This window comes from Schistocerca cancellata, chromosome 1 (genome assembly GCF_023864275.1).
Source record: "Schistocerca cancellata isolate TAMUIC-IGC-003103 chromosome 1, iqSchCanc2.1, whole genome shotgun sequence".
NCBI classification, from domain to species: domain Eukaryota; kingdom Metazoa; phylum Arthropoda; class Insecta; order Orthoptera; family Acrididae; genus Schistocerca; species Schistocerca cancellata.
Genome location: NC_064626.1, coordinates 139,520,110 through 139,543,246, shown reverse-complemented (window position 1 = coordinate 139,543,246; position 23,137 = coordinate 139,520,110). Strand labels below are relative to the sequence as shown.

Sequence of the window (23,137 nt, the reverse complement as noted above, 5' to 3'; positions counted from 1 at the left end):
TCAACATAGATTACGTGGAAAACATTCGGGTATTTCTGGAAGGCCGACGTTGAACATGCTCTTCCACCAACAACAGCACAGAAGCACAACAGGAAAAAGTCGACTAACTGCTAGGATTCTAAAAGCAGAAAAATACACCGCAGCCAGTTCCTTCCAGCCTCACTACATGCATAAACTCGTACGAGCAGAAAAAATGCTCCTATCCGAGAAAAAATGGCGACTATATTCCTGTTTTAAAAACTCATGGCTGAAAAGTGGAGTACCAGATGTGACATTCAACCTTCCTCAGCATCATTAAAGAATTTCCCAGAAATTTTGGTATGTGAACGTATTCACGCTCTTTTTAACATGCAGCACACCTCTCACTTCCACAAATTCCCCTAACTATAACTAGCTCACATCGACTAAGTCCATCGCTGCAACCTGCTCATACCGCTCCACACCAACCTGCCAATTCTCTCTCACTCACTCACTCACTCAACCCAACGCGTTGTCATTATCTCTATGCGTCTCTCTGTCACTGTCTTCTGTCTCACAGCCACAGTCTCCTAGTTCTGTCCTATTAACACTGTCTCTTCTCACTGTTACCATTTGGCTCTTGCTCTTTTTACTCCTACTATCTCATTCATTCCTTCCCATTACTGCTGTGTCTTCTCACTGCCACTATCTCTCTCTTCCTCGTTGTCATTTTAATAGACTCTGGCTCTCTTAATCATGTCCTGTCACTGTCAACTATGTCCCATTGCCAGTGTGTCTTTTCTTTCTCTCAAACTGCCACTGTCTTCGTTCTTTCTATACCACAACTACTGTCCACTATTATTATTATTATTATTATTTTAAGCTTTTCCTCATTACAGAGGCTTTCTCCAACATAATAATTTACTTGGAAATTACAATACAAACAATAAACGTTCTTAAACTATATTTTCAAAATATTTCTCCAGGTGTTTCGATCTTGTGTGTCCTCTTCTTCTGCGTCCATTCTCCTCATTGTGTGCTGTACATTTTGGAGCCAGGTTCATAGGTCGTCCTCTTCTTCTTCTCCCCTTCGGTTCCCATTCCAGTATCAATTTTGGTATTCTGGTTGTCTCCATTCGTCGTACATGCCCGTACCACTGCAATCTCTTCCTATCCATTACGTCATATATTCTTTCTTTTATTTCTATTCTCCTTATTACTTCGGTGTTCCTTATGTTTTCTTTCCTGGAGATTCTTGCCGATCTTCTCCAGAAGTCCATCTCTAGAGCTTGTAATTTTTTAATGTGCTTCATATTAATTGTCCAGGTCTCCGTTCCATACAGAACCACACTCTCTAATATGGATTTGTATATTAATTTTTTAGTTCTAATCATTACATTCCTGCTCCATAAGACTGAGTTAAGCATCCCAATGACCCTCAAAAATGGTTCAAATGGCTCTGAGCACTATGGGACTTAACAGCTATGGTCATCAGCCTCCTAGAACTTAGAACTACTTAAACCTAACTAACCTAAGGACATCACACAACACCCAGTCATCACGAGGCAGAGAAAATCCCTGACCCCGCCGGGAATCGATCCCGGGAAATGACCCTCCATCCACTACTAATTCTTTTATTGATTTCTCGCTCTGATTTTCCCTCGATTTCTAAAATGGATCCCAAATAACAGAAAGTGTTTATCTTTTTGATTTTCTGTCCTTCAATGTAAAGCTCGTCTGAATCATTAGTCAGGTATTCTGTTTTTTGGTAATTAATCTTCAAACCCCAAGTTTTGTATGCTACCGCTAGTTGATTGCACGTATAGTTAGCATCCTCCCCATCTTGTGCTACGACTACTTGATCATCAGCAAACAATAAATGATGTAGGTAAATTCCATCTCTTATTTCTAATCCCATACTATTACAGTAACGAGACCATCTTCTAGGGCTAATAGCTATATAGATTTTAAATAATGATGGTGACATGGGACAGACCTGTAAATGGCCTTTGCTTGTTCTAAATTTCTGTTAAAGTTTATTACCAACTTTCACTTGGCAAATGTTATCTTTATACATCTGTTGTATTCTTTTAATCAAGGAAGGGTTTATGTTTGCCATTTGTAGTGCTCTCCAAAGTAGTTTTCTTGGAACAGTATCATACGCTTCTTCTAGATCTATGAAAATTAATCCTATATTTGATTTTTCCCTATGTTTCTCCAAAATCTGTCGTATGTGAAAATATGGTCTACACATGATCTCCCAGCCGTGAATCCACATTGTTCTTCTTGGGTACTAAAATTTTTTTCCGGTTTATTTTTAATTACTTTCGCAAAAATTCTAATTAATGTCCACTATCTTTCAATATTTATTACTTTCCGGTCTTTTTCCCTTTGCTACTATTTCCATCTGTCTCAGCGTAAAAAAGTGCAATTACTTTCACATGCCACATTTTTGGGGAAAATATTAAAGGTACTGAGGAATGTAGTATGAGGCAGATGGTACCCCACACTTCAGTCGATCTTTTAAACAGGAGAATACTGCCATTTCTGTGCTCCTGTAGGAGAATTTTTCCGTTGGTTTCCTTCTTTTCGCTGCCAGAGCACTGCATGAAAAAGAACTCGATAGACCAGTAAAATTTTGATACTTTACTTACATGGAACTGAAATTACACAAAAGTAATATTACGCTACAGACCGGATTTTATGTGTACAAAAATTTTGCACGTGATCCAGTACTACAATATGAGGTCGCAGAACCCATCTGATTATAACGGAGACACTTTAAGAGTATAATTCTCCACTCTAGATCACGGTATAAATTACGTTTTCGCCACACACTGGATTTTAAGTGCGTATTTTACCTGTACCTAAAGGGTAACTAAACCTCTTTACCTCGAAAATGGATAAAGATATCACAAAAATTTTTAAAGTTTTTCGAGAACTGGATCTTAGGAATATATCGCAAAAATTTCAGCTGCGGAATCTGCTGGTAAAAAAAAAAAAATAAGCGTTTCTAAGCAACCGCCCATGAACTAATGGTGCTTCCATAAGACATGCAAGCCCAAAAACAAACCAAACGATTTGGTTGATTTGCCTAAACAGAAGGAAGTATGTAACATTCACCTCTGACCAAATATCGCAGGATAGTGACACTAAGAAGGCTATACAAACGGTCACCAGCCCAAGGGCTATCTAATCCACTTGACCCTCCCTTTCTGTCAACAAGAGAACCCGTCGTATGAGCCCCGGAAGAGTGCCGTTTTTATGCCCGGCGTTCTGGAACGTGTTAGATACCGCATGCTGTAGCATGCTTACCGACGTCTATGTATCAGCACGGGCAGTTCATTGTGTTTTGTTTTTTATCAGCTAAGTAAAGTCGTTCGAGGAAAACCGACCACAGATAAGTGAAAGCGAGAGTCCAATTATTGTGTTACCTGTCGTCGCAGGCCGGCACAATTCTCGCTCCGACAAGTATGGGACTAAAGAAATTCCACGGTCATTTCCCTGTTCATGATACTACCAGCTGTCCTCCACTACAATCCGACACATTATCACACGCCCTGGCTGGAAAAAAACGTTCCTTTTTTTGCGTGATTCAGTACATGTGGAGATCAATATGTCGTAGTTCGTGACCAGAAACCCGATTTTCTTGGTCTTCGCAATCAGTCGTCTTCAGCTTGTTATCAGTATCAACTGATTCCTCACCACTGATCCACTCATTCCATTTCACTGAATATAATTCATTTGATAGCTGGGGATCAATTGTACTGGCTTCCATAATATGTATTGGAGGTTGCGCAACTGAGAAAGTATTGTCACCAGATTCAAATTATGGAAAACAGCCCGTTCGACATACTTCATGTTGTGCAATGGACGATTCGCGCGCCTAGGGGTCATTGTTTTATAGTCACAGATGAGCATCTTTCAGTCTTTGCAGCCGAAGTCAGTATTACTATCTCAACAGAAATTTGCTGTTCACAAAAATAACTGGAAACGAAGTTTATCGCTTACTGCATTCTCTTCGTTCATCACTAAAACTACAGCTTCTTTACTACTAACTCTATTCGCAACATATTTTTCGGATAGTATCCACATACGAGGTATGTTCAAAAAGTCCCAGAACATTCGTAATTTCGCGCCAATGATACGTTGGAGCAAAATGCGGTTGGCATCCCTGCATACGCCTGTGTTGAATGTGTAACTGCCGGAAGTTTCATTGTTGTATGTTGATTATTGTTCAGTGCTGTGTTGAGTAGAACGTTGTGTCGCACAGTTCGCCAATTTAGAGATGACGCAGTTAGAGGAGCAAAGCGTCTGAATCAAATTTTGCGTGAAATGGTTCAGCAAGCCTACGGTGATGAGTGCGTAAGCCGTACACGGTATTACAAATGGTTCACACGGTTTAGCAATGGCCGGACGGATGTTAAAGAAGGCCCTCGTTCAGAACGCCCTTCGACGTCTACCAACGACGTTCATGTCGGGAACGGCAACGAAATTGTGCGTGCCAATCGAAGACTGACCGTCCAAAAGATTGCAGAAGAATGTAACATTTCAGCTGGATCATGTCACGAAATCCTGACACAGAATCTTGGAATGCATCGTGCTGCCACCAAGTTCGTCACACGGCTCATGTCTTAAGACCAGAAAGACCTTCGCGTCGCAATCTGTGAATAGTTTTTGGAGCGCGCAAATGGAAACGAGATGTTCCTAAAGAGAAGACCATGCACACTAAGTGAAAGGTACGCGTAGAGACATTTTGTGGAGAAAGTTCCGGAATTTTTTGAATAGACCTCGTATGCCGCTGAATGTTTCCGCAAAATTATACCACTGTACGACGCAGAGTTTAGGAGTTATTACGTAGAGTCCTGGCGCTGTCCGCCTACTCCAAACGGTGCGTTCCTGGAAAACGCTGCCCCGATTGACAAGATTCTCGTGCACTCCTATTTCCACAGCCCTTCGACGACTAAATCTCAGAACACGTTGGTGTGGCACAGCGTCGTTGTCTGTTCAAAAACAGACACGTGTCCTTCGTTGATACTGTGCTCTGCCACGTGTCGCTTTAACCGAGGCGAAAGCTCGTCACGTGTTACGAACAGCGTTGCGAGATGCATCTGGTGGATGTACCGCATGACACACTCGCAACCGGCGCTAGCACATATACGTTACTTTAACAACTGAGCGGTAAATGGTATTTTATATTGTGCTTCTCCATTGTCTTAACAGTCTTGACTGTGGGTGGCCCTGCGTACGGAAGTAATGCCAAGTGCTTGGTTTCTTCTTCCAGATCGTTTTCTTTCTTTTTCTTGCTCGGCTGAAAAGCGCGTCTTAATGGCGTCTCCGAGCAGCCGTTCTTTACGAAATGTTTCGCGCAGATGCCGTAACCCGGTAGGCAGACTTCCCTTATCGCCTAAGGCACGTTCTCTGCCATCAGCGTGGTGCACACAGATTTCCGTAGCGCTGGATATTGGCAGCCGTTGGTCTTCAAGTACAGAAAAAAATGTTCAAACGCGTGTAAATTCCTATGGGACCGAACTGCTGAGGTCATCGGTCCCTAGACTTACTATTTAAACTACTTATGCTACGAATAACACGCCCATGCCCAAGGGAGGACTGGAAACTCCGGCAGGAGTGGCCGCCCAATCCGGTTCATGGCGCCTCAAACCGCTCGGCCACTCCGCGCGGCCTCAAGTACAGAGGCAGAACGCAAAATCAACGAAGGACAATTGACAAATGCTTGATCTGAACAGATGAGGGTCGCTTGCTGCGCCAGCGGGTTGTGGGATTCGGCCCTGCACACTGTTTCAATCTGTCATGGTGAACAGGCAATCGCTCTTCCCACGAGATACCATTAAACACAGCCGTGAACGTAAAGTAACGCGGAAAGAAATACACTGAACTTCTGTACATGAATGACTACATCATTAACACGATACACACGAAAGCTAGTTACGAAAGGATGGAAACAGCACTTCCTAAAAATCATATGCAGTCGTGCAGCTTCTATTTCGTCAAATCGAAAAAAAGGAAGTATAAAACCTAATGAAACCACCTGGAGAAACAGTTACGCTGTCTTATTAAGAGAGCAGAAAATTTAGGTACGAAGAACATGTCTCTATGAAGTCGACTGTTAAATCTGAGACACATTCCAAGTGTTTTTATACGTCAAAACATTGATTACATTTATGGTAGTACACGGGTCAGATCTATCAAGCATCAGTCTACTTCACGTAAATACTGGCCTGCTCGATGCACCCTCCTGAAGCCTGACTCCAAGAAAAAATAGTTTAGGGAAAAGAAAAAAAATAGAGTAAATTGTCGCTTTCTTCCGGATACATGGAAGCGACGCTAACTAGGCTAACGACAGCACCTTTGACACAAACACTAAAATATAACAGAAAAAATATTGTACAGAGAGAGAAGACGAAGAAATTGAATATGTTTGAATCGTCTACCTTCCTCATCTGTACTAAATGCTTTTTGTAAATATTATATTCTGCGTTAATGACGTGGCTCCCAATATTGATAGTAACATCAAACGTTTCGCGGATGATGCAGTTATCTATAATTAATTCATGCCTTTCCAGAATGATATTTTCACTCTGCAGCGGAGTGTGCGCTGATATGATGATGGAAACATCCCCCGGGCTGTGGCTAAGCCATGTCTTCGCATTATCCTTTCTTCCAGGAGTGCTAGTTCTCCAAGGTCCGCAGGAGAGCTTCTGTGAAGTTTGGAAGGTAGGAGACGAGGTACTGGCAGTACTAAGGCTGTGAGGACGGGGCCGTGAGTCGTGCTTGGATAGCTCAGATAGTAGAGCACTTGCCGGCGAAACGCAAAAGTCCAGAGTTCGAGTCTCGGTCCGGCACACAGTTTTAATCAGCCAGGAAGTTTCAATTCATGTCTTGATAAAAGTTGCACAAATATTCAGTCGGATCTTGATAAGAACCAAACTGGCGCAAGGATTGGAAACTTGATTTAAGTGTGCAGAAGTGTAAAATTTTGTCTTTCACAAAACAAGAAGACGTAGCATCTTATCACACCACAATGATTCACATTTGGGTTCACATACAAATACCTGCATATAACAATTTTCAGGATATAAAATGGAACGATCACACAGGGACAGTCGTAGGTAAACCAGGGGATAGACTTCGGTTTATTGATAGAACAGTAGGGAAATGCGCAGTGGCATAGCAGGGGTGGGGGTTTTGCGCACCGGGTACCTAGCTCCCTGGGGGTGATAAAACTTGATAGATTTCGCAGCCCGAGTTGTCAAAATATATTTTCCATTCGTCGTTTCACTCTTGTCACTTGTGGGAGTGGGTGGGCAATTAGAGAGCGTAAAGACTGACAAAGAACACTTTGAGTGCGAGGTCGCAAGTTCAACCCTTAGTAAGACTGACTTGAGAAGGGCACATCATCACTACCAAAGGTGAATTCCTTTGGAGTTGCAAACCGTACAGGCTGTTCAGCTACGTATCCACTCTTACAGAATGCATACAGAATCATATTGGTGCAACTGATGAAATGTTATAGTATGCAACCAAATGGGAAACATTCTGTCATGGAGCTTTTCGAGAAACTGGCTATCCTTTAAGGCATAACTACAAATAGTACGACAACGTGTATTATAGGCACGGAAAAAACAAGCATCCAGGGGCTGAAATTGTGCAGCTGTTCCAAGTGGTATGAAGTAGAATGACACACACTTTTCAGAAGGGATAGTTTGCTCTAAAGGAGTATGATTTTTATACAAAGGCCAGGAATAAAGGAAAAGCAAGTTAATTTGACCAGTTATTGGCCAAAAGCAGTGCTCAAACCATAGTTGTAATTCTCCTACCCTCATTTTCCCACTCTTGTTTCCTGTGAACTAAACACTCCCTGCTGTCGTTGCAGGATCACGCACACGAGAAAGATTCGTAGGGGGCAGAGCACCTCCAGCTTCTCGCAGCACAATAGATAACTTTCCAGGCAATTTACCATTCAGATTATCAGTCGGTATAATTGTAATGCGTAATGCTTTAAGACACTGGTGTTAGTTGACCTTGATACAACTTTATCGATACCTCTGATTACCATGGTTCATTTCATGTGCATTTCCTTTTCAAATTGCGATTGATCCGTTGGAAAACAAATTCCTTACCGAACGACGGTATAACTTTGTTTATCTCATTTACAAATTTTCGAGCCAATTCCGCAGTTTGCTGTGCCTCGACAACGATGCTTTGTTTGAAATTTCGTTGTCTTACTTCTTTCATTTTTGTAACACTGTTTGAAAGTATGCAGCCATCCACCCCTTCCCTTGATATCATTGTAATCTATGATGGTGCATAACGTAGTAAGTCGCTATCATGCACATCCTGTAAATTGTATCGACCACACGCAAGCATCAGTTTTTTTTTTTTTTTTTTTTTTTTTTTACAAGTGCGCCTTGTCTTCCCTTTTCTTATGCACTACACGCTCATATTGCTGTGGACTTATTGGAAATCTATTAATAACTTTTTTTTTTACTAAGCTGCAAGCGATCTTCCATGTACGTAATTATGTTTAGTACTCGCTTCTTGCACAACGATTGTCCTTTGCTACGTTTCACTGGAGACGGAATTTGTGGCTCCCTCTTCGAGAAGGCTGATGAACCACATGCCTCGACACATTGTTCAACACATATCGTCATCATTATACTCCTGTTGTAAATTGCCCGCACAGTCGAGCATATGCGGCACCACAAACTCCACTGAGACAGATGACTCATCTTTCTCGCTCTACGAAATTCCTTGGGTTCCTTTCTGACGAAATTTCAACTTCGGCAACTGTTGTTGTAGATGTAAATCGTTGCACGTTGCGCATTTTGTACCAACACCGCTAGCACTGTAACGCTGCTGTGAGTTACTCATCTACTTGTTAGTTCAACTACGCTCTCTAGCTCCATGCTCTGCTCACCATCGGACACCTCTAGTCCCGCCCCCTGTTGCTATTAGCAGCCAATATTGAGAGTTCTTGTGTAGGGAAGACCAATGCTAGATTGATAGAATCTTCGTGCCCGTATTGTAAAAGGCTGCACCAGGCACAAAATTCTCCAGGAATACATCAGTGCATCAGGGATTCAATGAGACGGAGAATTGATACATGTAGACTTCCTAACGGAGGGCAATTTGAACATTTCATTTATGAAAGTGTTTCGCACTGTGCCGATACGTTTTTTTCCCCCCTGCGTGTTTCCCATGAGTAATGTGTTGAAGAGCTGTACAAACTGTACTGTGACATTTAAATAAAGTGTTTCCAGACACGTGTCCATCTTAGATCCACTATGAGTCAAGCCACACACCGTCAGGTGGCTTGCGGAGTATGGATGTAGATGTAGATGCTGACTGGAAGAATTAAACGCCAAACATTTCCTAGAATGGAGGAGAATCGAGACATGTAGCTGGTGTGAGTGTGACACTACCGTAATTTTTTCAGGTACTGTACACATATAAACGATAACTACACTGCTTGTCTGAGATGTGTATACGTTGCAGCGTAAAGTTACGGTGGCTTATGTTCCAGCATGTGCAAAGAAATGGCTTTCTCCGGTCGTAAGAGAGATATAGATTCAACACATCGAGAACCGTAAGGGTATGAGAGAGATTTTACGTGGAAAATTATGTGTGTTATAAATATTGAGATTCGCTCCAGAATCACAGCTCTCAAGAGGAGAGATTTCCAGTACATTACTCGGCGTCAGACTGCAGCAGCAATAGTAATATTTAATTGCAGTTATGCTGATAAATATGTGCCTAGTTCCCCGTATTCTGGTGCGTCTAGAGACGGCCCTTGAAAGCATAGCAGCAAGCAAGCAGGGCGGAGCTGGACACAGTATCTCAGCAGACGCCTTTGTTCCACGCTGGGGCCGGCCCATCCTTTGTACAGCAATTCGGGGAGACTGAGAAAGCTTCCGACTTATGACGATTTGGCTCACGGCGCCGCCTGGATGGGTGAATACTGAACCAATGCCCAGTTTATGTGGAGTCGGCTTTGGGATTGTGTGTGTCGCGTGTATACTCTGTGGAAATTTGAGAAGATTCAATATGACGAGTGTTTGCACTGGGAGTAGTGATAGCACTCGAACTCCTACCACTCAGGTCGTCCCGACCACTGGGCCTCTCTCTGGCTGACACGCACTTCTGCGGCTGGGGTCATGGGCCGCGTTTACGGCGGTAGTTTTCCCCGTAGTCTGAGCACTGGCGCTGAGCTGCATCACCGCTGCGCTGCGTGTGGGCATCCGGAAGGGGAGTTTTGTCAGTCAAAAATATTGTAGCCATAGGTATCGTTTCTGAGGAGGCAATTTCAAAATTTGCATTAGAAAAACTGAGGAGGAAGAGATTGTAAGCTACTTTTTAACGTCATTTGTCACTAATAAGCTCTTTGGTTATGTGTTCTGTGTCATTAACAATCAATTAAACGGTGTTATTTAAAAATTAGTTGTGTTTATTAATTTCCATTCATGAAAACTGTTCCCAAAATAGTTACAATTATATTTTCTTACTTAAACACTTGCATCAAAAAATTGCTCCCTCTCCCTCGAAAAACTAATTTGATGATTTTTGTGAGAATTGTGGTGACGAACACCGTACCTAGTGACAAACTATCTACGCTAATAGAAATGCAGTCATTCCACAAAACAGACCGCTTACGAAAACATTGCTCAAACGTGTGGGACCCGTACCAGACAGGAATAGCGGGAGATTCTGAACGTATACAGAGACGATAAACTGATCAGACAATAAGAGAATAGATGCTTTTGAAAGGTGATGCTACAGAAGATTGCTGAAGATTAAATGGGTAGACTATGTAAGTAATGAGGAATAGAACTGGGATGAAAAGAAATTCGTGGCAAAACTTGACTAAAAGAAAGGAGCAGTTGATAGAACTCGTTTTGACACATCAAGGGATGACCAATTTAGTACTGGAAGGAAGTGTGGTGGGTAAAAATTGTAGGTGATCAAGGGATGATACGGTAAGCAGGTTTAGAAGAATGTAGGTTGCGATAGTTCTTCGGAGATAAAGAGGCTTGTACAGGATAGAGTAGCATGGAGAGCTGCGCCAAACCAGTCTGCAGACTGAAAACTGCCAGAGCGATAACAGACAAGGGCAGGACGATTTGTCACAAGTTTGCCTTGCTCATGGAACAGCGTCATTGAAATGCCGAAGAAAATGAATTGGCAAATGCTTGAACGTAGACGCGAACTATCCGATGAAAGTCTGCTTGGAAAGATTTAATAACCAAATTTAAGTGGAGAACCAAAATTTAAGTCATGAATCTAGGAATATAATACAACCTCCTACATGTCACGTTTAAACATTTTTCTGTGGTCCATGCGCCCTAATAACTGGTACAGTGATTTGCATAATATGGATGTAGATCTCTAGTAAGCACTATTCTAAAGATGCAAATACGTGTTTTGAAGTCGGTGAATTAAGATATTCTGACTTTTCGTCAGAGACGAAATATTAATTTTGTGGTATTAATGAAAATAGCCGGGATTTCTGATTAGACGTTGATGCGCCTGCAGGGAAAACACAGATTGTACAGTGTACATTAATGGTCCGAAATCTTCTATTTAATCCATAACTGCTCTCGTCGGTTCTATAATTCCCGAACCTTACTTTTTCTGTCGCTAAACGTAGGAACAAAGGAAGGCTATCCCATGAAAGTTCCTTCGTTCTCAGCCTCTTTCATGATCCGAAGCTTAAACAATTACTGGCTACATTGTTTCCTTGTCCTGCGTGTTTGGACCTTGCATGACACCCGGTATTGCTCTACATTTCAGTGAAGAGGTATGTATGTATGGGGATAATGATCGTTTTGTTTCGTCTGCAACAGCTCTGCAAGAAATCGGCAATATTTTAGCTCGTTTAGCTTCGTTCTGTACACAGAAAGGCAGAAGTTGTTTCTTACGTAATTTCACAAAATGTGAAGGATTTCTCACAGGCAAGAAATTATCAGTTCGTAGCCGTTCTGGTAGTCTTCACGATGGAAAAAAAGCTACAGTGTTGCGCAACCAGAAAAAAGATTAGGTAGCACTAGTAATCGCTAAGGTAGTAATTATAACGTCGACAAAAAAACGAGAAAAGAGCTACAAGAATGTTTTTTCATGCGATAAAAGTGTCTCCTCTGAATTATCACGTTTTTTACAAACCGTGCATAGCCTATAAAGTGAAACGAAAATTACTTAAAATTCATTAAAATTACTTGAATTTTTTGTTAAAGATTCATTAATCCACTACGTATCCAGTAGAATAAACAGTTCTCATAATACACAGAAATATACGATAAGGCTTTATCTGGCAGAAAGATATATTGCTGTCACCGTGTCAAAAAATGAAAAAGATAACAATGCATACCACAAGCAAGAAGATGTAACACACACTACAGCGAGTGCAAAGCATTGTACAATATGTGCGATATGTCCCAGGCGGCAATGTAAAAGCGAAGAAGTATGGCCGCTTTATCTTCCGCAACATGAAAAAATAGTATGCCGGTTTGTCTTACAAAATAAATGAAAATTAATGTATCAGTAAGATTTATGTGGCATTAAAAGATTCTCTATCAATATTATCGTTATTTCAATTTACAAAAGGCAAAAGTATGCATAAACCAAATAAATACCTCGCGGAGTGGCTTACAAATACTCTCTTTCGAGTTTTCCTTCGGGTCATATTGACTCTATTCCAGTGTCTGCGCCGGCCTGTGTGGCCGAGCGGTTCTAGGCGCTTCAGTCTGGAACCACGTGACCGCTACGGTCGCAGGTTCGAATCCTGCCTCGGTCATGGATGTGTGTGATGTCCTTAGGTTCGTTAGGTTTAAGTAGGTCTAAGTTCTAGGGGACTGATGACCTCAGAAGTTAAGTCCCATAGTGCTCTGAGCCATTTGAACCAGTGTCTGCTTGTCATGTATGACGAGATCACCTTGCTCGTAAGCTTAGACCAGAGATGATAACAGACCATGCACGACGTCGTTGTACTGAAACCTACGTCTCGATCAGCTGTGTGGCGGCATTCATTTGCAGGCACCTTGTGGAATACTATTCAGTTGATGTTAACTGCAGTATTTTCAGTAAAGGTTTCTTTATTATAATGGTGAAATCTTGTTCAGCATTTGGTTGCTCTGAAAGATCTCCGAAAGCACATAATACTTCGTCCTTTAGGTGATGTTCTTTTCAAAAAACAAATAATTTGCGAACACAGTGATAAGAATCATATAATTTCTACTCGTAAAAATATTTTGATCCACGCATATAAAGCTCTATAAGTGAGGAAGAGTTTGAAACGACAGATTGTTAATATGCAACCCCCCCACAAGGATTTTCTATATAATCAAGGTTTTTTAATGCGTTATACCTCTTATCTTGATAAACGGAAATTTTGTGTAAAAGCAGGACACTATGGATAGAAACGGATGTCGTTTCTTACAAAAGCATAACACAATATTTCACATTTACTGTTGACGAATCGTTAGAAAACTGAATGATGCGTGTCCACTACTCCAATGAAATGACACAGAGCAACAAACAGAGGAATTCACAGAAGAACGGTAATTCCGTCGCTTGTAAAAAGAAAAAGAACTGTCAACACAATGTGGAACCGTTCGGCAAACTGTTTGTTATGTTTTCACCTGGCCAAATATAAAAATGATAGACGTCACATTAATATTTGAGGTTTCGAAGAAATTAGGTTAAGTGTACTACTGCATGTGTAATATTGGGAACGATCAAAAAGTTTCCATTCAAAGACCATACAGTCCAGAATCGGTACGCCTGTCAAGCAAAATCGCCGTGAGCAGTGAGGCAATCATTCCACCGACGCATCACGTCGAAGATGTCCGTTTGGTAAAACACCGTGTCCTGCTACACATCCTCGGTCGATAGGAATCGCTGACCATTCAAGGCTTTCTTTTAAGGGACCGAAGGCGCGATAATCGCATTCGGGGAGATAAGACTGTAGGGCGTGTGCTTGAGTGTCTCCCAATATGGTGGCGTAACCTCCAACTCTAGACAACTCTTGTGTCGAATCGCGACCGGCACGGATCTCGGCGCACCATTCCACAACGCTGGTTTTACACACACGCGCTGCCCCATACACGTTCTTCATTCCCCGATGGACGTCTAAGTGTCTGTCCTTAGGCAACCAAGAAAAGAATAACAGTACACTGATACTGTTCCGACGCATTTGGTAATTGTTGTGTCTAGACAAGACAGTCTAGACACAAGGCGAGGAAACCGAAAGGGCACGCGTCAACTCACGCCGTCTGGTGTGAAATCTGGAACAGGATACTTAATGAATGCTTTAAAGAAAAGTACGTAGCTGCTGTGATAGTTAACTTTTAATCCATCATTTGTATACAGCGTTCTTGATGATACAAGTGAGACTCTCTATAGAAATGGTTAATGGCGCCTTGCTAGGTCGTAGCCATGGATTTAGCTGAAGGCTATTCTAACTATCTCTCGGCAAATGAGAGAAAGGCTTCGTCAATGTAGTCGCTAGCAAAGTCGTCGTACAACTGGGGCGAGTGCTAGTACGTCTCTCTAGACCTGCCGTGTGGTGGCGCTCGGTCTGCAATTACTGACAGTGGCGACACGCGGGTCCGACATGTACTAATGGACCGCGGCCGATTTAAAGCTACCACCTAGCAAGTGTGGTGTCTGGCGGTGACACCACAGTAATAACGTCGCCACATTTCACGTTTCCGCATTTGCCGCACGTACTTCGGGAAGACACGAATGCCATACCAGTCCTTTGCCTACATGTCGCTGCTAATATATACCCGCGCTATGTTCCATACATGCTGCAGCAACGCCCCCAACCGGAAACTTCTTGCTCGCCGTTCAGTTGTTAAACTTCTGCTCGCCGTTCAGTTGTTAAAACCATTGCTTGATTTCAGCTAGAAATTAGAAAAACTGTTAAGTGTCGAATCCACATAGCATAGTGCGCAATGACTGAAACTCGACAGTGTGTTCTCCGTAACATGACCTCCTATTAGATGTTGGTTCCAAAGCTGAATACAGCAGAAATAGAGGCGTGCGCAATTTGTGCCCATCTATGGTCCAAGCCCCAAGGCCTTAAGTAATTGAAAATCCAACACTCACAACGTGAACACTCCAGTTGAAACGTCTAAAACCGAATAAAAATTATTTGAAAATATGTAGATATGTCTGTTCTATCTCCCGCCATGGTCATTTTCATGTAAGACTCTGCGTTTACGTACAGTTGTTGATCGAAGGTTAATGCATCTAAAGACTACACTAGTAGGCTACAAGTCTCTTGAGAAACAGTACCGCGTAACAGGCGGTTATGACCAGCAGCATCACGAGAGTCATAAACGTGCTGCTATTTGCCAAGAAAAAACAAATCATTTGCTTCAAATAATATGTGTTAACGCAGGTTCCACTGACAGAGGGTCATACAGTCTTTTCAAAAATAGCAACTTCCGTGTTGTCATACGTTCTTCTCTCATTCGACATCGAGGTGGAAATGTGAAGTTTGTATGAAGCAACTAAGGAACATCGGAATGAAACAGTATGCATACTTGACAGGGGCAACACGCGGAAGCAATATCATTGTGATGTTATCTACATCTCTTCCAGCAGCAGTTCCACTCAGCTGTGTTTTAAGCACTTACCTGAAAGTGCTTATCTGTACTTCGATGACTAAGGAAAGCAAGTACGACAACAAGCAAGTTCTATTTTGGCACTTAAGACTCTGTGAGTACTGCATGTATTTCTAGCAAATGTTTTGCTGTCCTGCAAGTAACAGCTCACTCTTGTTATTAGCTGATAGTAACTCATTAATGACTCTTGTTGTTAGCTGTTTGTAGTTCTCCCTCACACAATACCATTGTTTCTTCAGAGACGTGTGCCTCTGTAGTCTTCACGCATCGATTGAACACAAACACAGAGTTTTACAGGTAAATAACTCTGGTGGAGGATATAAAACACACAACTCTGTCTTTTAAAGTCATTGCTATTCTGTTTTAGCCATTCAAGACGGGATACTTCCCCTGTGAGGGGTAACACCACTCAAAATATCCCAGTTACTTGTTTCCACTCCCAGGCAACTGCGTGCGCTGAGAATCTCACCATTAACCTCAGTCACAATGTCAGTTAGTTCCGTGTTCCGACGGACGGATGACCAACAACAGTGTCCCATGCCCCACTTCATTGCACACTGCGGAGCCGTTCGGAATTGAATCCAGGACACTGGCGCAAAGAACTTGCGATACCACCTCTCCTCGCCTTGCCGGCGAAATACTGGCAGCGAAAATTTCATCCATCAGCAGGATTCGAAGCAGCTTACCGCGAAGTCGAGAGCCAATGCACAGATGTACATTAACGATCTCGGCTGCGGAGACGGATAGAAAACATATACGTACCTTTAAACAAAAGCTGAAAAAACATTTCATGTTGGCCGTTTGTTTCTACTCAAGACTTCCTCTTTGGTATAAAAACAGTTGGTAAAGAGAAACATATTTAATTTAAATTTGAAAGCACTTCTGCTGTCTGCCAGACATTTGATATTTCCATGGCTAGATAGTCAAAGAACTTTATTGATTCATATTAATAGTTGCATATTTCAAGCCTTCCTGTGTCAAAGTTACACTCGTTAAAAAATAATACGCATCAATTATTTTTTCTTGTATTTGTGAATATCTCTTTACCCTCAAACTCAGATGTATTGTTGACAACAAATTTTGTAAGTGACTAAGTATACAACGACGCTGTTATTAATATTCTCAGACGCTTAAAGATATGTCTGAATAATGCACATGTCTGAATCCCACGCGTAATTCTAATTACTTTCTTTTCCCGCCTAAATATTTTTTGTCTGAGTGAAGATTTACCCTAGAATATGATCCCATAACACATCAGTGAACGAAAATATGCAGACTCACTGACTTCTGTATGGCGGAAGTCGGCAACTATTCTTATGGCGAAAGTAAGCAAATCTAAACGTTTTAGCAGTCTACTACATGGTTTTTCCAGTAAAAGGTTTTCATCAAAATACTCGCCTAAGACCTTAGTAGGCTCTACCCTGTTAATTATTTCTTGTTGGTACAGTTGTTTAATAGGAGGTGGGACATTTTTGACAGTAAAAACGTGGACGAGAGTTTCTTTTTGTCAACATCTAATGCTAGCTCATTCTTACGAAATTAGTAATTACCTTTCACAGAAATATCGTTTGCTATATTCTCCGTTGATGCTTCTTTGCTCGGCTTCACAACAATGGTTGTATCATCTACAGACACGACTAACTCTGCCTCCTGATTCAGATAAAATGGCAAATAATTAACCTAAAGCAAGAACAGTAATGGATCAGCGGTCGAGCCTTGTGGGTATTGCCATAGTAACTTCTCTCCATGCAGATCATGCGGCGTTCTTCTTTATATTTACTCGAACAACCTAGGGTAACATTCAGCATCCTGTTTCTTAAATAAGAATTAAACCAGGCGTGTGCTGAGATACGTATTCCATAAGAACTCAAATTGTCTAATAATTGATTTGATTCACACAATCACATGTCTTCGATGAGCCACAGAAGATCCCACTGTTGATATTTTATCAATCAACTCATTCAATGCCAAAATGGCCTAGCCAGCAGAATACTGAAATACGTGTCAGTATGGGAATGGTAGCCGGTAAAACTGCGCAGTGTATCATGTATTTCCAAGTCCACCATGAGGTATAGAGTGGTAATATTCATATTAATGAATCAGGGGCACAGAATCAGACATGGTAATTTCACTGTTAAATTTGAAAACGAGTTCAAAATCTGCAGGAAATTATCAATGTTAGCTTCTGTTAGTATAAATATACTCTAAGGAGGAAGACATATCCCAAAGGAAAGGGTCCACGCATGTAAGTCTACATTTGCAGGCACTTCAGTATCAGAGTATGTTCCGCGACGTTCGTAAAATGCACCTTCAATCGTCTACGCTACCTGCTGAATCTGTACTAGATGTTTCACATAGAGATCGAACTGACATTGTCTTACTCAGTCTACCATCGATTACTGCGGTAGTCTTTGAAACAGTAGAGATAGTAGCTACGCTATCTGCATCATAGTCTTCCCCAAATTCTGAATCTTCTGCGTGCTCTTCTGTAACCACTTCCCGGCAGTTCATTATACGTTCAGCCAGAACTTCATCTGTCACGGACTTTAGTACCAACTGCATGACATCTTTCGTATATATCGTGAAGAAACATTCACGAATGTCAGAATAATCCATCTAAATACACAACCGGCAAAAAATGCGTACATAATGTGCCTGTTACATTCTAGTGTGTATATAAACTGTTTTCGTCATATTACATAATTTTCATAATCATCCTACAGTGCCCCGTCAATAAAAATAAATTATATTATCTCAGCAGCTAGCATTTTCGAGATGGTTTATGAGACAATATTATCTACAATGTTCAATTTTCATTAGAAGCAGAAATTCACAGCTTATTATCAGTAACGTTGGGTATAACTTGGATCTGAACTCATGACAATCTATTTGTTTCTATGTACGCCGAGGAAGAAAACTAGCTGTAAATATCCTTTCACACGACACCTGTATTGATTTTACACTTCGCTAGTGAAGCCGGCAATGCTACGCAACTGTAAAACATGCGTGGGAATTGGATTTAGGAATACGTCCTGATTTCCCCCACTCCCTCTCTCTGCCTATCATCTCGTCCCCGCTGTCTCTGCTCCTCTTTACTTGCCCCTATCTCTTTCCACGTCCTCCTCTCCCTTCTCTCTGTCCATCTCCTCCTTCCCTCTTCATTACCATTTCTTCCCCCCCCCCTCCCCCCCTCTCTGGTCATGAGCCTTGTTAATCGTTATTGTCAACGAAACCTTGACTGAAAACTGAAGTTGCTTAAAATGAATAGATAATTCGGTTGGAACCTTCGGTATACGGGACACGAGACACCTCTCCTGCTGATCCTAAGACGATAAGCCACAAATACCACTTTCCTGTTTTTCGTTAAAATCGAACAAAAAAGCACACAGTTGTGCATGCAGGTTTTGTTTAAAATTAAATATTACATAGAAAATGTAACGCAGAAATCATCTGTCTAATGGTTTAAGTGCCCCGCTATCGAAGTTAAAAGTAACTACGAGAAAGAAAACCAAACCATACATTTTCACAGCAAGGATTTTCTTTTTCCCAGTCAGTTTTTACAGGAAACATGTACATTGTTGTTCAAGAAGTATGTAGCCCATCTTCATCTGTATGTTTACTAGAGTATCGAGTAAAAATGTGAAGTAAATCGATCAAGAACTTTACGAGATTTTTGTTAGCATTTTTGCCCTAGTATGTCTCTCCAAATGGTTATTAGAGCATCGTGTAAAAATTGAAGTAAATTGGCCATTGATTTATCGAAAATTTTGGTAACAACGTTTCCGCTGTACGTATATTTATACATCGTATATATTGAGAAAAATATAGCCTGTGTCGGTTCGAACGTTTATTAAACTATTGTGTAAATATTTGAAGTAAATTAGTCAAGAACTTTTCGTTATTTTTGATAACTACCGAATCTTTATTAGTGCATCATTTATAACTTTGAAATACATCGATCAAGAGCTATTCGTGATCTTTTCTAACAACTTTTCACCTTTACATGAAATTATGTATCTATATACCACATGCTATTATATTGGAAAAAATATGTAGCCTATGTCCATCCAAATGTTTATTTCAGTATTGCGTTAAATTTGAAGTAAATCGGTCAAGAATTTCTCGAGACTTATTGATAACTACGTTTCCTCTTTGTGTACTATATATGTGTTTATATACCATAACAGGGTGTTACAAAAAGGTACGGCCGAACTTTCAGGAAACATTCCTCACACACAAATAAAGAAAAGATGTTATGTGGACATGTGTCCGAAAACGCTTAATTTCCATGTTAGAGCTCATTTTAGTTTCGCCAGTATGTATGGTACTTCCTCGGTTCACCGCCAGTTGGCCCCGTTGAAGGAAGGTAATGTTGACTTCGGTGCTTGTGTTGGCTCTGAGCACTATGGGACTTAACATCTAAGGTCATTAGTCGGTGCTTGTGTTGACATGCGACTCATTGCTCTACAGTACTAGCATCAAGCACACCAGTACGTAGCATCAACAGGTTAATGTTCATCACGAACGTGGTTTTGCAGTCAGTGCAATGTTTACAAATGCGGAGTTGGCAGATGCCCATTTGATGTATGGATTAGCACGGGGCAATAGACGTGGCGCGGTACGTTTGTATCGAGACAGATTTCCATAACGAAGGTGTCCCGACAGGAAGACGTTCGAATCAATTGATCGGCGTCTTAGGGAGCATGGAACATTCCAGCCTATGACTCGCGACTGGGGAAGACCTAGAAAGACGAGGACACCTGTAATGGGCGAGGCAATTCTTCGTGCAGTTGACGATAACCCTAATGTCAGCGTCAGAGAAGTTGCTGCTGTACAAGGTAACGTTGACCACGTCACTGTATGGAGAGTGCTACGGGAGAACCAGTTGTTTCCGTACCATGTACAGCGTGTGCAGGCACTATCAGCAGCTGATTGGCCTCCACGGGTACACTTCTGCGAATGGTTCATCCAACAATGTGTCAATCCTCATTTCAGTGCAAATGTTCTCTTTACGGATGAGGCTTCATTCCAACGTGATCAAATTGTAAATTTTCACAATCAACATGTGTGGGCTGACGAGAATCCGCACGCAATTGTGCAATCACGTCTTCAACACAGATTTTCTGTGAAAGTTTGGGCAGGCATTGTTGGTGATGTCTTGATTGGGCCCCATGTTCTTTCACCTACGCTCAATGGAGCACGTTATCATGATTTCATACGGGATACTCTACCTGTGCTGCTAGAACATGTGCCTTTACAAGTACGACGCAACATGTGGTTCATGCACGATGGAGCTCCTGCACATTTCAGTCGAAGTGTTCGTACGCTTCTCAACAACAGATTCGGTGACCGATGGATTGGTAGAGGTGAACCAATTCCATGGCCTCCACGCTCTCCTGACCTCAACCCTCGTCACTTTCATTTATGGGGGCATTTGAAAGTTCTTGTCTACGCAACCCCGGTACCAAATGTAGAGACTCTTCGTGCTCGTATTGTGGACGGCTGTGATACAATACGCCATTCTCCAGGGCTGCATCAGCCCATTAGGGATTCCATGCGACGGAGGGTAGATGCATGTATCCTCGCTAACGGAGGACATTTTGAACATTTCCTGTAACAAAGTGTTTGAAGTCACGCTGGTACGTTCTGTTGCTGTGTGTTTCCATTCCATGATTAATGTGATTTGAAGAGAAGTAATAAAATGAGCTCTAACGTGGAAAGTAAGCGTTTCCGGACACATGTCAACATATTTTCTTTCTTTGTGTTTGAGGAATGTTTCCTGAAAGTTTGGCCGTACCTTTTTGGAACACCCTGTATAATGAAAAAATGTGATCAATGTTCGTCCAAACGTTTGTATCGTAATTAATGGCGTAAACGCACACAGTTGAAAGTACACGACAGTAGAAGCCAAAAAGTCTCAGTAAACATAGGGTGGAAAATGCATACCTTAGGAGCTACGAGCAATTTTTCATCTTCTATACTGTGAAGCAAATCTCTTCTACTGCAAGCTCTTTGCTTTCCATGTTTTGGGAAGCGATAATATGGACCAAACCAAGGAAAAAAAGTCCAGTAAACATGTGCTCTAAAATGCATACGTTAAAAGTTGTGAGCACTTGTTCATCTTCGATGCTTTCGAACACAATTCTTCTAATGAGCACTTGTTCATCTTCGGTACTTTAGAACACAACTCTTCTAATAATATGGCGTTTCCGTAAGAGCGTGCAAAGATTTAAGAGGATATAAAGGATGCTCCACTGAACAGCTCAAGGTAGCGAACCTGGGGTCGGAGAAGCCAGCTTAAAGAGATAATATGAGAAATAAAATCACATTACAGTCTACTTTTTTATTTACATTCGTTAGAGTTAACTGTAAATACCATCACTGAAACAATGAACGTACCATTTGTACTGTATCTCACAAAAAGTGTTGAAACTGATGGCCATCAATCCCAATGCAACCAAGACATCAGCGAACAAGTTTCTGACGCACTCTGACAAATATCCCTGGTGTGTTTCGAATATCATCACAGGCAGCTCGATTCTGTCAACTAATTCCATGTCCGTATCCACTGGCGTCTCATACACAAGTGACTTTAGATATTCCCATAGGAAACAATGAACGAGATACAGGTCAGGTGTTGCCCCTTCCAATCCAGCGACCAGGAAATACAGCATTAATATAGTTCTGGACTTCCACACTGAAGTGAAGCGGTGCGCCGTCATGTTGTATCCACATCCTCCCACAAACAGCCAAGGGTACGATCTCCAGCAACTCAGCCAGAACTCTTCGCACGAACCTCAAGTAGAGGTGGCCATTCAGACGGCCAGACAGAAGATATGGCCCAATGAGATTGTCGTCTACAACGCCCAGATAGTCACAGCAAAATAATCAGTACACTACGTGTAAAATTGTACGCATGTTAGTGTAAATCAGCTCGAAAACAGTAATGTTAGACGAAGCGATAGACAACTTTACTTCGATATCTCAAGCTGGCTTCTCCGACCCCAGGTTGCCTACCCCAAATTGTTCGACGGAGCATTCTCTATGTCCTGTCACATTTTTGCATGCTCTTACGAAAAACTCCAGTGACACATAAAGGGTTAAAGATGTCATTATGTGCTCAGTGAATTCTACGAATAGCTGACTCATTTGCAGAAGGCGCAGGGTGGTCTGGAGCAGCCACCTGTAGAGCGAGCGCCCGGCAGACGGCAACAGCCGAGTGGCGGCTTACCTGCAGCGGCGTCTGTCGGTCAGGAGTCTGCAGACGCGGATGGCCGGCGCCGGACTGTGGCGAGGTGGCTGCGAAGGCGGCGGCGACGCAGAGCGGTGCAGCCGCGGCCTTGCGCGGAAACCCCCGGTGCTGTGTGCGGCCAGTGCGGCTCGCCTCGGCTCGCCCCCACCTGCTGCGCGGTGCGCTCCCCGCCGCTTCCTGCAATCATACCTGCCGCCCACACGGTCCGCTGCTTTCAGCCATCCTACTCGTCACGTTATATCAGTCGAAGGACACGAAAGGGAAACACCAGTTTAAAGAGCAC

General features: G+C 42.1%; 1 protein-coding gene across 1 annotated transcript in view; it reads right to left on the bottom strand.

The window, feature by feature from the left end:
* Window positions 1-22,954, bottom strand: part of LOC126166925 (putative ammonium transporter 1) — a 334,629-nt gene extending 311,675 nt beyond the window's left edge. Inside the window, exon 1 of the mRNA XM_049920442.1 lies at window positions 22,834-22,954. The gene's annotated coding sequence lies outside the window, so the exon portion shown is untranslated. The remainder of the gene's footprint in view (window positions 1-22,833) is intronic.
* Window positions 22,955-23,137: the final 183 nt, after the last annotated feature.